The sequence below is a fragment of the Schistocerca nitens genome, chromosome 6 (genome assembly GCF_023898315.1).
Source record: "Schistocerca nitens isolate TAMUIC-IGC-003100 chromosome 6, iqSchNite1.1, whole genome shotgun sequence".
In the NCBI taxonomy this organism is placed as follows: domain Eukaryota; kingdom Metazoa; phylum Arthropoda; class Insecta; order Orthoptera; family Acrididae; genus Schistocerca; species Schistocerca nitens.
In genome coordinates, this window is record NC_064619.1 from 7,280,144 (window position 1) to 7,299,525 (window position 19,382).

The following is a 19,382-nucleotide window of genomic DNA, read 5'->3' on the forward strand; positions in this document are numbered from 1 at the left end:
TGCCAATATTTAGTGTAATCAGATGACTTTTGAATACTGTTCTGTAATACTTCATACATAGTACAGAAATGTTTAGTAACTAGGCAATGAGTGCCAACAATTACTCAAATCGGTTGATGGACTAGTGTAATTCTCTATGATGACTAGTATAAGACTTAATGTCCTTCACCTTCTGACCTAAATGCAATATCCGTTTGTCCTGTCCATCCTCATGACCATGGAGCACTATATTTGGATTTTGCACTAATTCTACGTTGGTGAAAAAGTATCAATTCTGCAGGAGTGTGGTGTTGACACATCATGATGTCCACCACCCTGAACGATGGAGATGTTATTATGGACCCACTGTTTGGTGTACCTAATGTACTACCAAAATGATAACATTGAATATTAATACGACATTTCAGTGTCTTGGCTACACTGATTAATACTTCAGGGAAGAGAACTTCAGATTGTCTCACTTGTTGTTGTGCTTCTGTAGAAAGATATGGACTTTCAGTGCAGCTACGTGCAACCTACTGTGCTACAACCATGATGCAATCCTTCCCTTTCCTTTCCCAGTTCTTGTAAAATGGTAGAGATATATACAGTGTGTGTGCACTTTATGTCATTTGTTAATATGTTTTGTACTCATTGCGTATCCTAGTTCTTGTAAAATGGTAGAAATATATACGGTGTTTGTGCACTTTATTTCATTTGTTAATATGTTTTGTACTCATTGTGTATACATTTTGTCATTTCTTGATATGTTCTGTACACAGTGCATGTGCACTCTTATTTCATTTCATGTTCTGCACTTATATATATATATATATATATATATATATATATATATATATATATATATATATATATTCTAAAATCTACTTAATTAACTAAGTTGACAGTCACAGTGTGTATATATATATATATATATATATATATATATATATATATATATATATATATATATATATATATATATACTCTGTGACCTCTTACATAACCCTCCACTGGAGAGGCAAAAATTTGACAGCGATGGTGAGTCAATTGGACTCGCCATGAGCAACAAATTTTTCTAAAATCTACTTAATTAACTAAGTTGACAGTCACAGTGTATATATATATATATATATATATATATATATATATATATATACTCTGTGACTGTCAACTTAGTTAATTAAGTAGATTTTAGAAAAATTTGTTGCTCATGGCGAGTCCAATTGACTCACCATCGCTGTCAAATTTTTGCCTCTCCAGTGGAGGGTTATGTAAGAGGTGTATTGCTCCTGCAATATGCAAGGCATAAGAAAATCTCTGACCAGAGAGCAGTGTTGACTGCAGTAGGAACTGTGTAGCTGTAGCAGTATGTTGTTGCTAGTCTGGAGTCTGCTCTGGCCTGGTCCGGTGTATCGTGTTGGCTGGCCCGGTCGCGGTGCAGCGATGTCGGAGCCTGAATATTAATGTAAGTCCCATGTAAATGTTTTAAAAATCTCGTAATAATAATCTTTCTCATAAAAAGTAACTTTTAACAACCATTCATTTCAATTTAAAGAATTTACTAATTTCTCCCATCCATGATCATCCCGATTATTGCAATAGAAAAATCAGTTGCTTCCTTTCATAAATGACAGATAGGTCGGCCAGCATTGCACAGAGCTGTGCCGGAAAAAGTTATTGTAAAAGCAGATATATCCGGCGACTTCATGGAGGTAAGAATTTTTTCTTTTTTTTATTCAGAATGATCTTTCAGGGCCATGACGCAGCACTGCTGTCGTCCAAAATTTACCAGGTTAAATTCACAGTGAATTATTGAAAAGTCATAAGTGAGCGACAATTTAATTGAGAGGTTAGTTACATTGTTTTATTACCAGGTTACTGAATTCATTTTTTTATTCGGACGTTACACTGAATGTGAACGACGTAATTATAATTTTTACTGTTGAGAGGTTACGGAATTTTATTCTGTTTTGAGGTTACGCTAAATGTGAATGAATTTTGAGCTTAGATAAAATCAGAAAGAATTTTTGTGGGGAGGTTAAATGACAATATTATTTCATAATATTTTATAAATTATCTGTTGGGAGGTTACAACGTCTTCTGCCTGGAATCTCACAGACTGGTGTAGAACTGTCTTCAGTGATGAGTCCCGCTTCGAAATGAGACCAATAAAGATATTTCTGGAGATGCAGTGGTGGGATACGTCCGACAGCGAGGAGAGATGGTTCACTTCACAGCAGGACCCATGTGGTTACCATCTGCGGCTGCCTTAGAGCACAGTGATACGTCCACGATATTCTACATCTCGTTTTGTTTCCCTTCATGGCAAGCCATCCTGGGCTTACATTTCAGCAAGGTAATGCCCGCACGCACGCGGTGCGAGCTCTACTGCTCGTCTTTGTGCTCGCCAAATCCTACCTTGGCAAGCAAGATCGTCGGATCTCTCCCCCAGTTGAGAACTTCTGGAGCATTATGGGCAGGATCCTCCGACCATCCCGGGATTCTGACGATCTAAAGCGCCAATTAGTCGGAATTTGGAACGATATCCCGCAGGAGGTCATGCATCTACATCTAAATCTACATCATACTCTTCAAGCCTCCTAATGGTGCGTGGCGGAGGATACTTTTTGTACCACTAACTGAGCCCTCCAACCGTGTTCCATTCGCGAACAGCGAGTGGGAAGAATGATTGTCGGTAAGCCCCTACATTCGCTCTACTTTCTCGAATTTTCTCCTCGTGGACATTACGCGAAATATGTGTGCGGGGGAAGTAATATGTTATTCGACTCTTCCCGCAAAGTACTCTCTCCAAATTTCAATGGTAAATCTCTCCGTGATGGACAACGCCTCTCTTGTAACGTCTGCCAATGGAGTTTGTCGAGCATCTCTGTAACGATCTCGTGCCGACTAAACGATCCCGTGAAGAAACGTGCTGCTCTTCGTTGGATCTTCTCTATCTCTTCTATCAGTCCTATCTGGTAAGGATCCCAGACAGATGGATATAATCGAGACTCGGCCGAACAAACGCCTTATAAACATTCCTTTGTGGATACGATACATTTCCTTAATATTCTTCCTATGAATCTGAGTCTGGCATTCGCTTTTCCCACTATTTGTATTATGTTGTCATTCTTTCCAGCGGTTTGTCATCAACTGTGTAGCTACACAGCAGTGGATTTCTTATCCTATGTACGCGCAATATGTTACATTCAGGGCCTGCACCATTCATCAATTCTCTGGAGGTCGTTCTGCAAATCTTTACTATCTTCTGGTGTTGCTACTTTGTTACAGACAACCGTATAATCTGCGAACAGCTTTAGATAGCATCCGACATTTTATACTAGATCATTTAAAAGTATTGTAGATGGTAACAGTCCTGTCACGCTTCCTTGGGTTTCTCCGGAAGTTACTTTTGCATCTGTCGATTTTGTTCCGTTAAGAGCGACCGACGTGTTGAGTTCTGTCTGCAAGGGAGTCTTGAATCCAGTCGCAAATCTCCTCCGATACTCTATAAGCTCGCTTTTTTTCTCACAAAACGGCAGTGCGGGACGGTGTCAAGTGTCTTCCTGGAATCGAGGAGCACGGCATCAGCCTGAGCGCCGTTGTCCACTGCGCTGTGGATCTCACGGAGGAACAGAGCGAGCTGAGTGTCTCAGGATATCTGTTGAGAAATCCATGTTCATTTTTGTAGAGGAGATTTTCCTTCTCCGTGAACGCTTTAATTCTTGAGCGTAAAACATATTCCATAATTTTACAACAGATTGACGTCAACGATATAGGTCTATAATTGTGTGCATCTCTTCTGCAGCTCTTCTTAAAAACAGGAATGACGTGCACTTTCTTCCAGTCGCTAGGTACCCTTCGAAAGCGATCTACGATAAATTACTGCTAGAAGGTCTAACAACTCTACAACAAAGAAGGTCAAAAATTAATTACGATTGTAGTGTTGCTCACGCTGCTAAATATTGAATTTTCGGGCAACAGCGAAGTTATATTATGTGGCAGGTGTCATTAGAGCACAGTTATTAAAGTCATTTCTTGAAATAATGGATAAACTAGGCACTCATCTTTTCGTGTTTCCCACGCTGGTCTCGTTGTGAACTCATGGCTCAATCCTCGAAAATCTGGGCAGTGATGATTCCAAGCTCGGATGCAAAGAGGCCTAGGTGTTATTCTGCGATATTCAAAAGTTTTATAGATGTGTTTCATAAACCATTCTTGAAGATTAAACTTTTGCAAGTTAGGGCAATGGTGATGTAAAAAAGTAATCAGCACTGCGAATTTAAATTACACTTCTTTTTTATTACTTTCGTTGCAACATCAGTTCACAATATGAAACATACTTGAAAATATCTTCATCACTGTTAAAGTTCACATTTCATAAACTGACTACAATTTACGTCTTTTCAACATGACGATCGAGACTTGACTCTCTCTAATAACCGCTTATGCGCCAAAAAATCAGAGTTACAAGTACGTCAAAGATCATAGTGACAAAAGAAAGAATATACATATGAATAATATCATTGCAATATAAACGTATCGATGTATCAAAGTACCTCTACATTAATGAAATCAAATCTGAATGTTGCCACAAAAATATGTTAACTATTTTACAGAAACACAGTAGAATATTGCTGGTATAGAAAGGTAGAGGTGAGGTGCCGCAATGGTTACGTAATTCAAGTACCATTACAAAGGGGAGCAAATTCGTTTGCATTATCTTATAGGTATCTCATCTTTTACTGACGCCGTTCCACTACTAAGCGATTGTGGCTGCTTTTCAATTCCGCGATCGGTTATGTCAATATGTGCATTCCGACGTTCGTACGATGATTGAAAGGAGGGACGGTATTACGATCTTCCGCAGTGAAACAACTTCAGAAGAACAAATTCAGTATTTCGGCCTTCTCTCTGTTATCTTCCGTTTCGGTGCTGTGTTGTTCCTGAGAGAATGAATAGATGATTTTGACTCGCTTACTGATTTTACATGCGACCAAAATCTCTTAGGGTTTTTAGTCAGGTCGGTTGACAACGCTTACTTTCAAAATCATTTAACGCTTCTATCATTGCTCTCCTTATGCTCATTTTCGCCTTGTTCAGCTTTTGTTTGTCAGCTAGGTTTTTACTTCTCTTGAATCTGAGATGAAGTGCTCCTTGTTTACGTAGGGATTTTCTAACACGGTTATTAAACCATGGTGGACCTTTCCATCCCGTAAAACCTTACTCGGAACATACTTGTCTAGGGAATATTGAACGATTCCTTTGAATTTTTATTATTTGTTCGCCACATCTTCGTCCTCATCATAGAATATTTGATACTGACTGCTGAGATTCTGAAATTTGTATCCTGTCAACTTTGTTGAGCAAATATCTTCCTACCTTTCTTAACATTCCTTTTAAGACCCGTCGTTACAGATACTGTCACAACCTTGTATTCACTGATACCTTCCTCTACGTTAAATGATTCGATAAGTCCAGGTCTGTTTGTTGCCAGGAGGTCTAAGAAGTTAACCTCACGAAATGGTTCTCTAACCATCTGCTCAAAGTAATATTCAGACAAGACATCCAGAACAGTGTGATACGAATCGCTGTCACTGGCGCCAGTTTTCATAATGTAACACTCCCAGTCTATACCTGGCAAGCTGGAGTCACCCCCTATTACAAACGCCATGATACGGAAAATTACTAATGATATTCTGCAAGTTCTGTCTGAAGCTCCTGACCCACGCGGTCTATAAAAGCATCCATTTCTGACCGATCGTTGATACTTAACTTCACCGAGATTAATTCACAGTCGGGATCCGCGATAACCTTGCTAGACTTTATTGAATTCTTTACTGCAATAAACACGCCGCCATTGGTGACTAACCCATCCATACGATAAATATTCCAATATGAACTTAGGATTTCGTTGTCATTGACGACTGGTTTCAACCAAATTTCTATTCCTAATACTATCTGTGCAATATAGCCTTCAGTAAGTCATACTAATACTGGGGTTCGATTCCCGGCGGGGTCAGGGATTTTCTCTGCCTCGTGATGACTGGGTGTTGTGTGATGTCCTTAGGTTAGTTAGGTTTAAGTAGTTCTAAGTTCTAGGGGACTGATGACCATAGATGTTAAGTCCCATAGTGCTCAGAGCCATTGCTAATTCTGGGACCTTTCCTTGGATGCCATTGCAGTTTACTAAAATAATATGAACCTTTTCTACCTCTCACCTGCGAAGACGAACGTTCTCCGAGGACATCGTGGCTAATTTATCAGGTAAATCGTCTTTGATCCCAAGAGAGGGTTTCTCTAATCTAAAAGACTCTCTTAATCATTGTCAAGTCGAATAACTGCTTGCATGAGGGCCTGAGGCGGACCATCACGCTATTGACTTGCTCATCTGTGAGGCTCTTTCGCTTGAATAACTAATAAAATTTTTCTGAAACTGTAATAATTTGTTTGTATGTAGATATACACTGCTGGCCCTTAAAATTGCTACACCACAACGATGACGTGCTACAGACGCGAAATTTAGCCGACAGGAAGAAGATGCTGTGATATGCAAATGATCAGCTTTTCAGAGCATTCACTCAAGGTTGGCGCCGGTGGCGACAAAACAACGTGCTGACATCAGGAAAGTTTCCAACCGATTTCTCATACACAAACAGCAGTTGACCGGCGTTGCCTGGTGAAACGTTGTTGTGATGACTCGTGTAAGGAGGAGCAATGCGTACCATCACGTTTCCGATTTTGATAAAGGTCGGATTGTACCCTAGCATGCCTGCCGTTTATCGTATCGCGAGATTGCTGCTCGCGTTGGTCGAGATCCAATGACTGTTAGCAGAATATGGAATCGGTGGGTTCAGGAGGGTAATACGGAACGCCGTGCTGGATCCCAACGGCCTCGTATCACTAGCAGTCGAGATGACAGGCATATCCGCATGGCTGCAACGGATCGTGCAGCCACTTCTCGATCCCTGAATCAACAGATGGGGACGTTTGCAAGACAAAAACCATCTGTACGAACAGTTCGACGACGTTTGACTATCAGCTCGGAGACCGTGGCTGCGGTCACCCTTGACGCTGCGTCACAGACAGGAGCGCTTGCGATGGTGTACTCAACGACGAACCTGGGTGCACGAATGGCAAAACGTCATTTTTTCGGATGAATCTATGTTCTGTTTACAGCATCATGATGGTCGCATCCGTGTTTGGCGACATCGCGGTGAACGCACATTGGAAGCGCGTATTCGTCGTCGCCATACTGGCGTATCACCCGGCGTGATGGTATGGGGCACCATTGGTTACACGTCTCGGCCACCTCTTGTTCGCACTGACGGCAATTTGAAAAGTGGAAGTTACATTTCAGATGTGTTACGACCCGTGGCTCTACCCTTCATTCGATGCCTGCGAAACCGTACATTTCAGCAGGATAATGCACGACCGCATGTTACAGGTCCCGTACAGGCCTTTCTGGATACAGAAAATGTTCGACTGCTGCTCTGGCCAGCATATTCTCCAGACCTCTCACCAAGTGAAAACGTCTGGTCAATGGTGGCCGAGAAACTGGCTCGTCACAATACGCCAGTCACTACTCTTGATGAACTGTGGTATCGTGTTGATGCAGCATGGGCAGCTGTACCTGTACACGCCATGCAAGCTCTGTTTGACTAAATGCCCAGACGTATCAAGGCGGTTATTACGGCCAGAGGTGGTTGTTCTGGGTACTGATTTCTTAGGACCTGTGCACCCAAATTGCGTGAAAATGTAATCAAATGTCAGTTCTAGTATAATATATTTGTCCAATTATTACCCGTTTATCATCTGCATTTCTTCTTGGTGTAGCAATTTTAATGGCCAGTAGTGTAAATCATGTCTACCGATTCCCGTCCCATTCAGATAATTCCATCGAGGTGCGTCGTTGTTTTCTTTGTTCTCTAGTGTATAATAAGAACAAGCTCTCACAACCATGGCAGTAGATTTTACAAAAGTGTGCGTTCATTGGTGTATGTATGTCAATGACAGGACCGTCCACTGTGCTGTGTCTAGGCAAAGTATGTAAATGAGGAGAATACTGCTTCTTTTGGTTATCTGCACCTAGTACAGGAACTGAGGCTGTTTGTTGTAGTTGTTTTTTTTTCTTAGGGTGGGGGGGGGGGCGGGGGTAATTCCCTTTCCGAGTTTCCTTGCCAAACGTTCTGTGGTTTGCATTCGAACCGCGTCTGTGGCAGGTGAAGTCAGCGTGTGAATGGGCCACTTTACCTAGCTGGAGCCGGGCCGCTGTGGCCGAGCGGTTCTAGGCGCTTTAGTCCCATAGTGCTCAGAGCCATTTGAACCGTTTTTGAACCTAGCTGGAAAGTTCTCCGCAGACAAATGATTCAAATGGCTCTGAGCGCTATGGAACTTAACATCTGAGGTCATCAGTCCCCTATAACTTAGAACTACTTAAACCTAACTAACCTAAGGACATCACACACATCCATGCCCGCGGCAGGATTCGAACCTGCGACTGTAGAGGTCGCGCGGTTCCAGACTGTAGCGCCTAGAACCGCTCGGCCACATTGGCCGGCTCTCCGCAGACATTCTGTACTCAGCTTGTCGTAGAGGGCCATTCCGGAACGCCCCCTGTGAGGCAATTAGCGAACAGTAGATGAACTGTCGACTAGAGACAGGCCGGAGAACGGAACATTCGGCGCCGCGTGCTACGCCCCGCATGTCGTCAGCGGAGAACGCGTCGTGGTAGCGCTCCCCCCCCCCCCCGCTCCCCCCCCCCCGCTCCCCCTTCCCCCCCCCTCCTCAGTCCCCACCCCGACCACACGGGAACTGCGGAGCCCGCGAGGCTCGGTCGCTCGCCACAGTCCTCAAGTGCGCGGCGCTCACACCACGCGCTCTTCGCTCCTGCGGGCCTTTTTACGACTTGCTCTGAGGCGCTCAGGTAATCCGCTCACACGCGGCGCACTGCACCACCACCTTGTCCGCTGCTGCGCTAGAACTCATACATCTCAGCTTCGTTTCCCGGTTGCACGGCATCTATATCCACGCTCCTATAAACCACTGTGAAGTGTATGGCAAAGCGTACGTTCCACTGTTCCAGTAATTAAGGCTTCTTTTCTCGTTCCATACACGTCTCGAGTGTGGGAAGAATGACTGCTTAAATGGCTCTGTGCGCGCTGTAATTAATCTGATCTTGCCCCTGCGATCCTTCGGGAGCGACTTACGTCTATCTCCGAGAGCCTGCTACTTCAGTTCTTTCAACGTGTCTGTAACTCTCCCGCGGGTCAGATAAACCTGTCACCTTTCGTGCTGTCCTTCTCCCCATACGTTCAACATTCCCTGTTAATCATATTTGGTACGGTGCCACACACTTGAGCTATACTGTAGACTGCGTCGCACGAAGCAGTCCTCTTTGCCTCATATTCTATCAATAAACCGAAGTCTGCTACCTGCTTTATCCACGACTGAGAATTTGTGGCCGCTCCATCCGACACAGTCTTATACCCCAGTATTTGTATGAGCTCACCGATTCCAGCCGTGACCTACTGCTACTATAATCATAGGATAATAAGTGTTTTCGTTTTGAGATCTGCACAGTTTTCATTTATGAACATTTAAAACAGCTTGCCAATCTTTGCACGACTTTGAAAACTAATTAAGATCTGACTGAATATTTGTGCAGCTACTTGCAGACTGTACTTCACTACAGGCAACTGCACCATCTGCAAAAAGTCTGAGGTTACTATTAATGTTATTCCACAAGGTCATTACTATACAACATGAACAGCAAGAGATCCAACACACTTCCCTGGGGCACGCCCAAAGTTACTTCTACGTGTGTCGATTACTCTCCATTCAAGATAAGTTGGTGCACCCTCCCTATCAAAGAATCCCCAATCCAGTCGTAAATTTTGCTTGGTAGTTGATACCCCTTGCAGGCGTAATTTGATAACAAGCGTAGGAGTGGTACTGCGTCAGATGTTTTTCGTAAATCGATAAACACTGCCTAGTGCTTTCACTATGCCATGTAAAAAAAGTGTTTCTTCTTGGTGCGACTACAACATTTTTTTAATTTGTGCGTAGTGTGTGCATTGATTCGAGTTAAGAAATTAACGATAGTGTAACATTAGCTATTTACATTGTGAAATAACTTCGTTCCAAGAATGTACAAATGAGGCTGTATTCCAGAATGAGATTTTCACTCTGCAGCGGACTGTGCGCAGATGTGAAACTTCCTGGCAGATTAAAACTGTGTGCCGGGCAAGTGCTCTACCAACTGAGCTACCCAAGCACGACTCACGCCCCGTCCTCACAGCTTTACTTCTGCCAGTACCTCGTCTCCTACCTTCCAAACTTTACAGAAGCTCTCCTGCGAACCTGCAGAACTAGCACTCCTGAAAGAAAGGATATTGCGGAGACATAGCTTAGCCACAGCCTGGGGGATGTTTCCAGAATGAGATTTTCACTCTGCAGCGGAGTGCTAGTTCTGCAAGGTTCGCAGGAGAGCTTCTGTAAAGTTAGGAAGGTAGGAGACGAGGTACTGGCGGAAGTGAAGCTGTGAGGACGGGGCGTGAGTCGTGCTTGGATAGCTCAGTTGGTAGAGTACTTGCCCGCGAAAGGCAAAGGTCTCGAGTTCGAGTCTTGGCCCGGCACACAGTTTTAATCTGCCAGGAGGTTTCAAGGCAGAGCGCTCATAATACTACTGAACGCTCACTAGCTTACGAGGAATGCCGGACATACGAGCAAGCAAAGCTGACATTCGGCACGGTGGCCGATGTGAGCGACTGTAAATGGGAAATGCCTTTACGGTCGCTCCCATCAGCCACTGCGCCGAGTGTCAACTTTGTTTGCGCGTGCGCAGAGCAAGACTAAACTCGACCGCCATCGTACGGGACTCCAACTGTAGAAAACCTCGGTTTCACGGTAAATCGCGCAAACTTAAAGGTTGACGATTCAGCTGAGGACATAGGGTTTACAATATTGCCTATAACTTAAATTGGAATCATTACGTACAAAATTTTGTGAGAAGGGTAACAAAAAATTTCGTATTATTGGCAGAACACTTATAAAATGTAACAATTCTACCAGAGAGACTCCGTGCACAATATGTGTTCGTCCTCTTTCGGAGTAATACTGAGCAGTATAGGATCCTTTCGAGATAGTATTGACGGAAAACATCGAGAAAGTTCGAAGAAGATCGGCTCGTTTTCTATTAAAGTCGCAAACTTTCTGTTCCGAATGCGAAAATATTTTGTTGACTCCCATCTACTTAGGGAGAAACACCCATCATAATAACGCAAGAGAAATCGTAAGCTTTACGTGTTCACTTTTCCACTTGCTGTTCGAAAGTTGGAGGTTGACAAGTAGTCTTAAAAGTGTTTATACCAACCTTCTGCCAAACAATTAAGCGTGAACTGCAGAGCAGTCTTTTGGATGCAGATGTGACGTGTCTTCTCAAACGTACTAGGAAAGGAAAGTTTTGCTCAGCATCCGCCTCTGAATCGTCTGTTTTCTTATTTTAGCTGACCGTATATTGAATATCACAGATGGATATGGGAAACAGCCCGACATTTGTCTACGCGAATGTGTAAAACAATGCTCTTGTGCACCGCATTAACGGTCGCAAATCGGAACCTGTCACCTCCATGTCTTTGCAGTCAGTGTGTTATGCATAGCGAGCAGGTGCAAACTTCGCGTCAGTGTCTTGTGTTCAGTCCGAAACACTTCCTCCACGCCCCATCGAGTAAGGACATGTGGCGTAGTTAATGATTCGCCCGTCGGATGATGACGGTTGACTATGAGGGCTTTTTAGTCAGATTTCAGAGGTTTTCTTTCATCGAATTACACCTTCACCCTTCATTTCATTTCCAAACTCATCCATAACACTCACTACACTGGTGCTAATCCAAGGAAGGGTTTAACGTCCCTTCGACGACAAGGTCGATAGAGATGCAGCACGAACTCAAATTGAGTGAGTAAGGGAAAGGAATTCCGCCGTCTTCTTTTCAAAGGAACAACCCTGGCAATGGCCTTAAGCGTTTTAGAGAATGCACCTGAAAAATAAGTGAGAATGGGCCGGATAGGATTTGAACCACTGTCATCCCGAATGCGAGTCCAGCGTGGTTCATTGTGCAAAAGTCAGTTGCAGGTTGCCTATCTAACGGCTTCGAGGGGTAAGGAAAATTTGATTGTAAATGGCTCAAGTGTTTTCTCGCCAAATTTAAAAATTCAAAATGCTGTCATAATCTACTCATTAAGAGGCATAATGTTATATTAAAGGCTTGCCGAAGTAAGACATGTACTGCAGTTAGGAACTATGTATACGAATACGTCGTGAGGCAATGTACCTCACTGCGCTCAAATTAACGCTCTGTTCGTCCAGTATTTGAGGACGAGAGCACTTAGCGACTTACAGCAAACATTACAGATAATTTTAAACCTTTAGGCTGACACCACTCAGAAAATGACGAAAGGTAAAAAGTATATCGCTTACCGGTACTACATTTCGGTTTTTCATGCAGCAAAAGTTCAGCATTAGGCTTGACGTTCTGACTTATTACTTAAACTTATGCCTCCAACCCCATCAAGCCCGTACATAGAAAGACTCTTTGTCGTCTCTACCTCCTCCATGCAACCCCCCCACCCCTTCCCTCGCACCACAGTGATGGTAGGAGACTGCCAGCTATCAAAACCAGTATCAAATGGCCTGTTCGATTTCATCTAAGAATGCACGGAAGATAGTAAAAGCCTTTCTTAGCAGTGCCGTGTCAGTTCCATCTAGCTCCCTCTGTACAAGAGCCTGTTCGCTCGTGAGCCAAACACCTCAAACACAGACTTGTGTCAAATTCTTCTGACGTCACAAGACATAGCGTGGTGGTGCTGTCTATGCACTATATCCTGGAACAAGAATACTAATAGATAAATACAGTAACTCTTCCTTCGGCAGTCTTCATTACTATAAGCTTCATGACCACAGCCTACCACGAGACTGAATGCCGCCTGGAAGCGTTGCAGACACGTGACGTGCTGCTTAAAGTACACTGCTCTGCAAAACGTAAGGACGTGGTAGATAAAGTAACGAAACACGTTAATAACTCGGTGGAAATGAATGACAGTGCAGGAGCATGTTAACAGAGGTCTTCCGGTCGTGCACAGAAAACTGGACATCGAATGCTTGAGGTTCGCGTGACTGTAGCGTCAAATGGGACTCTCCCCGCAACACGAGGCAGTTGAAGGAACGGGAAAAGTCAACGTTTATCAATCAGTGAGCAGTTTAGGTGCACTGTGCTGGTGTCCTTCATTAAAACATGGGCTAGAGACGACATTTGGATGATTTCACACGGGAAAGAACCATCGGGAAACTGGAAAGAGGACGAAGTGTGACAAAAGTAGCCCAGGAGTTTGGTATTGTCCGCAGCATTGCTTACGAGCGTAGGGAGCGTTCGGAACCACATGCACTGCTGTCGGCAGCAGCGGGGGTGGGCGACTGTGATCAACGACAGCAGTAGATGACCGCGACACTGTGCAAAAGTCAAAAAGGGACCAATGTCAAACAGCAGGTGTAGTTTCAACCACATTTAACAGGACTACAAGAGACGCAATCCCATGCTCCACAGTGACACGGAAACTGCATGGGGCTGGTCGTTATGCTGATGACCACTACGTTGTATTTCATTGACACATGTCATCGGCGGCACCGTGTGTGTGCTACGATTTTCAGCTAACACTGACTACTTTGATAAACTAGGAGCTTATCTGCAAACGCCAGTCGAATTTGTTAAGGATTTGGGACGTAATGGTTTAGGGTACTGGTGTCCGGGCACTGAGCCCCAAATCTAAGGGTCAGTTGGTAGAGCCACATGGTTGTAGTTGGAGCCACGAACGATCGCGGTCGAGTTTAGGCTTTTTCTGCGTCACGTACCCTCCAATTGCAAATTAGCATTTAGCATGTTCTGAGCGCTCTGTCGTGAATGCTGTAGTTAATGCGAGCATTAAACGTGATTGTAGCGAGTTGTTCAGTGAATTTCGATTCCATTTGTTGCGAGTCGCACTCGCTCATTGTGGTGGTAAGTGACAAATTGTACATAGGTGAGCGGGAGACGTAATTTGCAGTGTATACGCTTTCTCCAAGCGAAAAGCACGCGTATGCGCGAACCACAGATGTAGCTTGGAATCGTCAACACTGCAGTCCGCGAACATCCATCGTTTGTGGATCGGACTATAGTGGATCAGACGTCTCACGGAACACTGCACGCAACACTTCCCTTCGCAAAGAGCGCGTCCAGTTCACTACCGCATTCCCCGATATTTCTTCATTTGTTTCACTGGATCTCATGAGTGTAAGAGTACTCAGGTGCTATTTCTTTCAGTGTTCTGTTATGAAACACTTCGACTTAGTCCAAACATTTATAGTCATTCTGAAAATGATATATTTAGTTTCCAGCGAATAACTGTTTGCAGGACTTGTGTTTGCCTTGTAAGTGCTACAAATGGTTCTCAACGTTCAGGGGTAAGAAGAATATGTATTCTTAGTGAAATGACGACATGATTTGTTGTACGGAAGAAGAAAATGACCAAACCGATCACAGTTTCACTTCTCCAAAAGTCTACTAGCTTCATGATAAGCCATATTTCATTCTCTGTTGAGTAAGTGGTTGTTCCTGACTCGATATATCATGTTATATTCCAGTAGCTGATCACCACTTCGTTTCTTATTTCGACGAACGCAAACAAAAAAGTTAATTAGCCCGTGTTCTGTTAGATCGTCCTGTTATATCTTCTCATTTCCATTCCAATTTCACTCCTATCTGTTCTTTTGCTCATATGTTAATCTACCTGTCCCTTTATCCTAAACGTGGTTCTTTCCGTTGGCTATTGAACAACTCTGAATTCTTGTATAGCATTCTGGAACAGGCAGTGCATGGGCGTCGTCGATCGCACGTTTCAAACACAATGGAAATTTAAATACATTTTTAAATTTCCCAAATGCAATCCTAGCTATTTTTATTCTTCTGTTTATTTTTTCTTTTCTAGTTTGCCCTGACGTTGTTTTCAGTTTCCCAAGGTACACGTATTCGGCTACTGTTTTGTAAACTTTCTATGAAAATGTCTGTATGTGAGAAACTGAATTTATTGATTTCAAAAATTTTCTCCTGATATAATGTGTACTTATGGTATCGTATTCAACTGCTCAGCAAAACTAGCTGTTGTTTGGCTCTGTGTTGCGTATGTGCACGGTGTCTACAATAGAACTTTGAAGTTCACGGAACGCAAAATTTGGAATAAGGAAAATGAATCTAATTAAATGCCAAAAGAAACTAATTGTGCGCTCAACGAAAACTATACAAACAAAAATCAGTACCGATGTACGTTATGAATGTTGCGTGATACGAAGTGCAGTGTTTGACTTGGAATATTCACATGAATAAATTATCGGCAAATTACCAAACTACGCTGTGGCGGTGTACATGAAAAAAAAAACTTTCCAGGATTCCTCTTCAAAATGACATGTGTATGAAATCTGTGAAATGTTTGGTTCTTGTGCAATAAATAAGCGAAAGTATTCCCGGACTTTATGTACACCCTGTATAATCACGGAGGTGGGCTTCACTTGAAAGAAAATCATTCTTGAGAAATCAAACTCTGATTATTACTAAAAAGACTGCCCAGCATCTGACAATTACAGAATCCCCTTATTACAAAAATTAAAATATTTCAACTGGTTGCGTTATTCGTGAGTTAATGTAAACAAAGAGAGAAAATTAACACTAAACTTGGATGTTATTAGTTATATAAGGGACAAAGTTTTTCTTCAATTAATAGTTCTGACAAACAGACGTATCATTCTTGAGCATTCGACGGTTACCTTGTAATTCCTACAAAATTTTCTCCGTCCGTATAAGGAACGAGACATAATTAAAAATGAGTTTTCATCTCAATAATAAAGTATTCCAGATAGATTCACCCTGATTCACAGAAAAACAAATCTCATTCTCTGAAAAACTCAGCTGCTCGCCACTAAGCCCCAAATAAGAATTCCCCAGTGCTTTCACAACTGACTAGCAAATAACCACAGATAAAAGATTTCGTCGAATGGAACCAGCAGCATTCTTCTAATAATTAAATGCAGTACAGTGATCTAATATATATAAGGTTCTTCTTTCTACAGCTTAGTTTACAATTCTCAAGCTATAAAAAACATACACTGAGGTGACAAGAGCTATGGGATACCTCCTGATATCATGTCGGACCTTCTTTCGCCCATCGTAATGCAACAACTCGACGTCTCATGGGCTCAACAAGTCGTCTGAAGTCCGTTGCAGAAATATTGAGCTATGCTTCCACTACGGCCGTCCATCATTGCGAAAGTGTTGCCGGAGCAGGATTCCGTGCACGAACTGACCTCTCGATTTTGTCCCATAAATGTTCGATAGGATTCCTTTCGGACGATCAGAGTAGCCAAATCATTCGCTCGAACTATCCAGAATACACTTCAAACTAATCGCGAACATTTGTGGCCTGGTGACATGGCGCATTGTCATCCACAAAAATTAAGTCCATGAATGGTTGCAAATGGTCTCCAGGCAGCCGAACGTAACCATTTCCAGCCAATGACCAGTTCAATTCGACCAGAGGACCCAGTCCTTTCCGTGTAAACGCAGCTCACACCGTTGTGACACCACCACCACCAGCTTGCACAGTCAGTTGTTGACAACTTGGATCCATGGCTTCGTGGGGCCTGCGCCACGTTCGGACCCTGCCATCAGCTCTTACCATCTGAAATCAAGACTCATCTGACCAGGCCTCGGTTTTCCAGTCGTCTAGGGAGCAACCGATATGGTCACGAGCCTAGGTGAGCCGCTGCAGGCGATGTCGTGCTGTTAGCAGAGGCAGTCGCGCCAGTCGTCTGCTGTCATAGCCGATTAACGCCTATGTTCATCGTACGTCCCATATTGATTTCTGCGGTTATTTCACGCGGTGTTGCTTGTCTGATAGTTCTGACAACATCACGCAAACGATGCTGCTCTCGGTCTTTAAGTGTAGGCTCTCGGCCACTGCGTTGTCCTTAGTGAGAACTAATGGCTGAAATTTGACATTCCCAGCACACTCTTGACACTTTGGATCTCGTAATATTGAATTCCCTGACGATCGGAGTGTCCCATGCATCTTGATCCAACTACCGTTCGGCGTTCAAAGTCTCTCGGTTCCCGTCGTGCGGCCATAATCATGCCGGAAACCTTTTCACAGGAGTCGCCTGAGCACAAACAACAGCTCTACTGCCCTTCTATACCTTGTCTAAGCGATACTACTACCATCTATATATGGACATATCGCGGTCTCATGACTTTCGTCACCTCAGTGTACATGTTTCCTGCCTGGAGACAGCAGCAGTTTGTTCTGACAAATCGGTAATCTTCCGTCCAGTTCCTCACCAACAAAAGGACTGAAGATCTGAATAATCGTTTGCCGTTACTGCGGTACTGTTTTATAGTGAGTATGTACGAGGCCAATCGGGAAAGTAAGGTTACAAGAATTTTTTGAAGTACAAAAAATATATATATGTTAATAAAATTTACATGCATTGTCGTATAGGTATAGAATTATTTTTCCATATAATCACCATTTACCTACATACATTTTGTCATCAGTGGGACGATTTTTTTTATTCCTGTGTCATAGACGTCTCCCGCCGCCTTCTTCGGCCATTTCTTTACTTCGAAGGTGTTCTTTCAATTTAGTGAACAGATAATAGTCACTAGTTGCTGTGAGAGGGGTGGCTTAAAACATACCAACCAAACGAAGTCAACAACTCTTGTGTTGGACGAGCGGTGTGCGGGCGCGCGTTGTCATGAAGGTGACGGACTCCCGTTCTCTGCATCCCATGCCTTTGTATGGCTCTGCGAAGATTCTTCGTGGTCTCACATATATTGCAGCATTTATTGTTTCACTTCTTTCCAAAAAAATCAACCAGCAGAATCCCTTTTCTGTCGCAAAACACTGACACTATGAGTTTCCTCGCTGTTTGTTGAGTTTTGAATTTTTTTGGCTGAAGGAGAATGGGAATAGCACCACTGTATTGATTGTCGTATACTCTCTGGAGTAAGGTGATAAACCCAAGTTACATCTCCTGTCACTATATAGTTGAGAAAACCCTCGCTCTGAGTCTCAAAACGGTCTAGAATTTCACGAGCGGCGCGGACTATTCATTTTGTGTGCTTCGGTAAGCATCTTGGGCACCCATTGTGCACGCAAATTGCGATAATTTAGTCGATCAAATTGCACGAACAACAGTTCGTGAAATGTTTGGATAAACTGCATGCAGATCGTCAGTTGTCGAACGGCCGTCAGAGAGAATTTGTTCTTCAATTTTCTGCACTACATCATCAGTCACAACAGACGGTCTTCCAGTTCTGTCATCATCGTGAATTTCCGTCCTTCCAAAATTGAAATTCCGCACCCATTTCGTCACGTGCTGCCTTGAGATTACTCCCTCTCCATTAACTGAAACAATCTCGCGATGAATCGCAGCGGCGTTGATGCCCTTAGCATTTAGGTAGTGAATTATGGCACGCATTTAGTACTTGGTGGGAGCCGGAATGAGAACGCGCTAACAGTCACCACAACACTAATCGACGAACTACTGACTGTTGCGAATGATCGACCTTCCACAGGCTTTTCGCTATACGGCACTGAGACCAAATTCTCCCAGGGGCATTCCCTACTAAACTCCCTTAGTTTTCTGATAACCCTCGTAATAAAAACGATTATATGTTCGCTGAGAAATTACTTCAGTTTTTATAAATGATTTTACACATTATCGCGAAGGCGAACCATAGAACATTAAATCAAGTACGTAACTAACAGGCCAAACACTCGTTCCGAGAAATACGGTCACACTGTAACAAACCCCACCCGCAAATTTCGCATCAGGCTGTTACGTAAGCTGGTTCGGTGGTGTTCACTTGTCTTCCTCCAAACCCGCAGACTTCAGATGGTTCCGCGTAGTAAAAGCGTGATTCGTCAGCCCATCCATCACAGCAAGAAACGTCTTGCCACCGTCTTGTGACGACGTTACATACTTCACCTGAGGCAACGCCGCCTCTCAATCACTGTCACCACATTTAGGGCCTTCGTGCAGTAAATCACGGCGCTGGGAATATAGAGACAAACTCGGCAAGCATTGCCGTTTTTCCGAGGCTGCTGGTTTAAAATAAGAGCAGTGGCTAAGAGATTGTACTCGCTTCCCAGAGTGCGGGAGTTCAAGTCGCTGTTATCCGAGATGGCTTCAGCGGAATGTACAGAGGCCTCTGTGAAACATACTACGGCCGCTCTGCCCCACGTACTGCTCAGATGGAGGGTTCCGTCTCTAATGATCTCGATGTTAATGGAACATTTCATGTATATGGCCATGTTCC

General features: G+C 43.4%; 1 protein-coding gene across 1 annotated transcript in view; it reads left to right on the forward strand.

Moving 5' to 3' along the window:
• Positions 1 to 8,792: 8,792 nt before the first annotated feature.
• The window catches only part of LOC126262764 (facilitated trehalose transporter Tret1-like), a 268,316-nt gene continuing 257,726 nt past the window's right edge, over positions 8,793 to 19,382 (forward strand). Inside the window, exon 1 of the mRNA XM_049959577.1 lies at positions 8,793 to 8,908. The gene's annotated coding sequence lies outside the window, so the exon portion shown is untranslated. The remainder of the gene's footprint in view (positions 8,909 to 19,382) is intronic.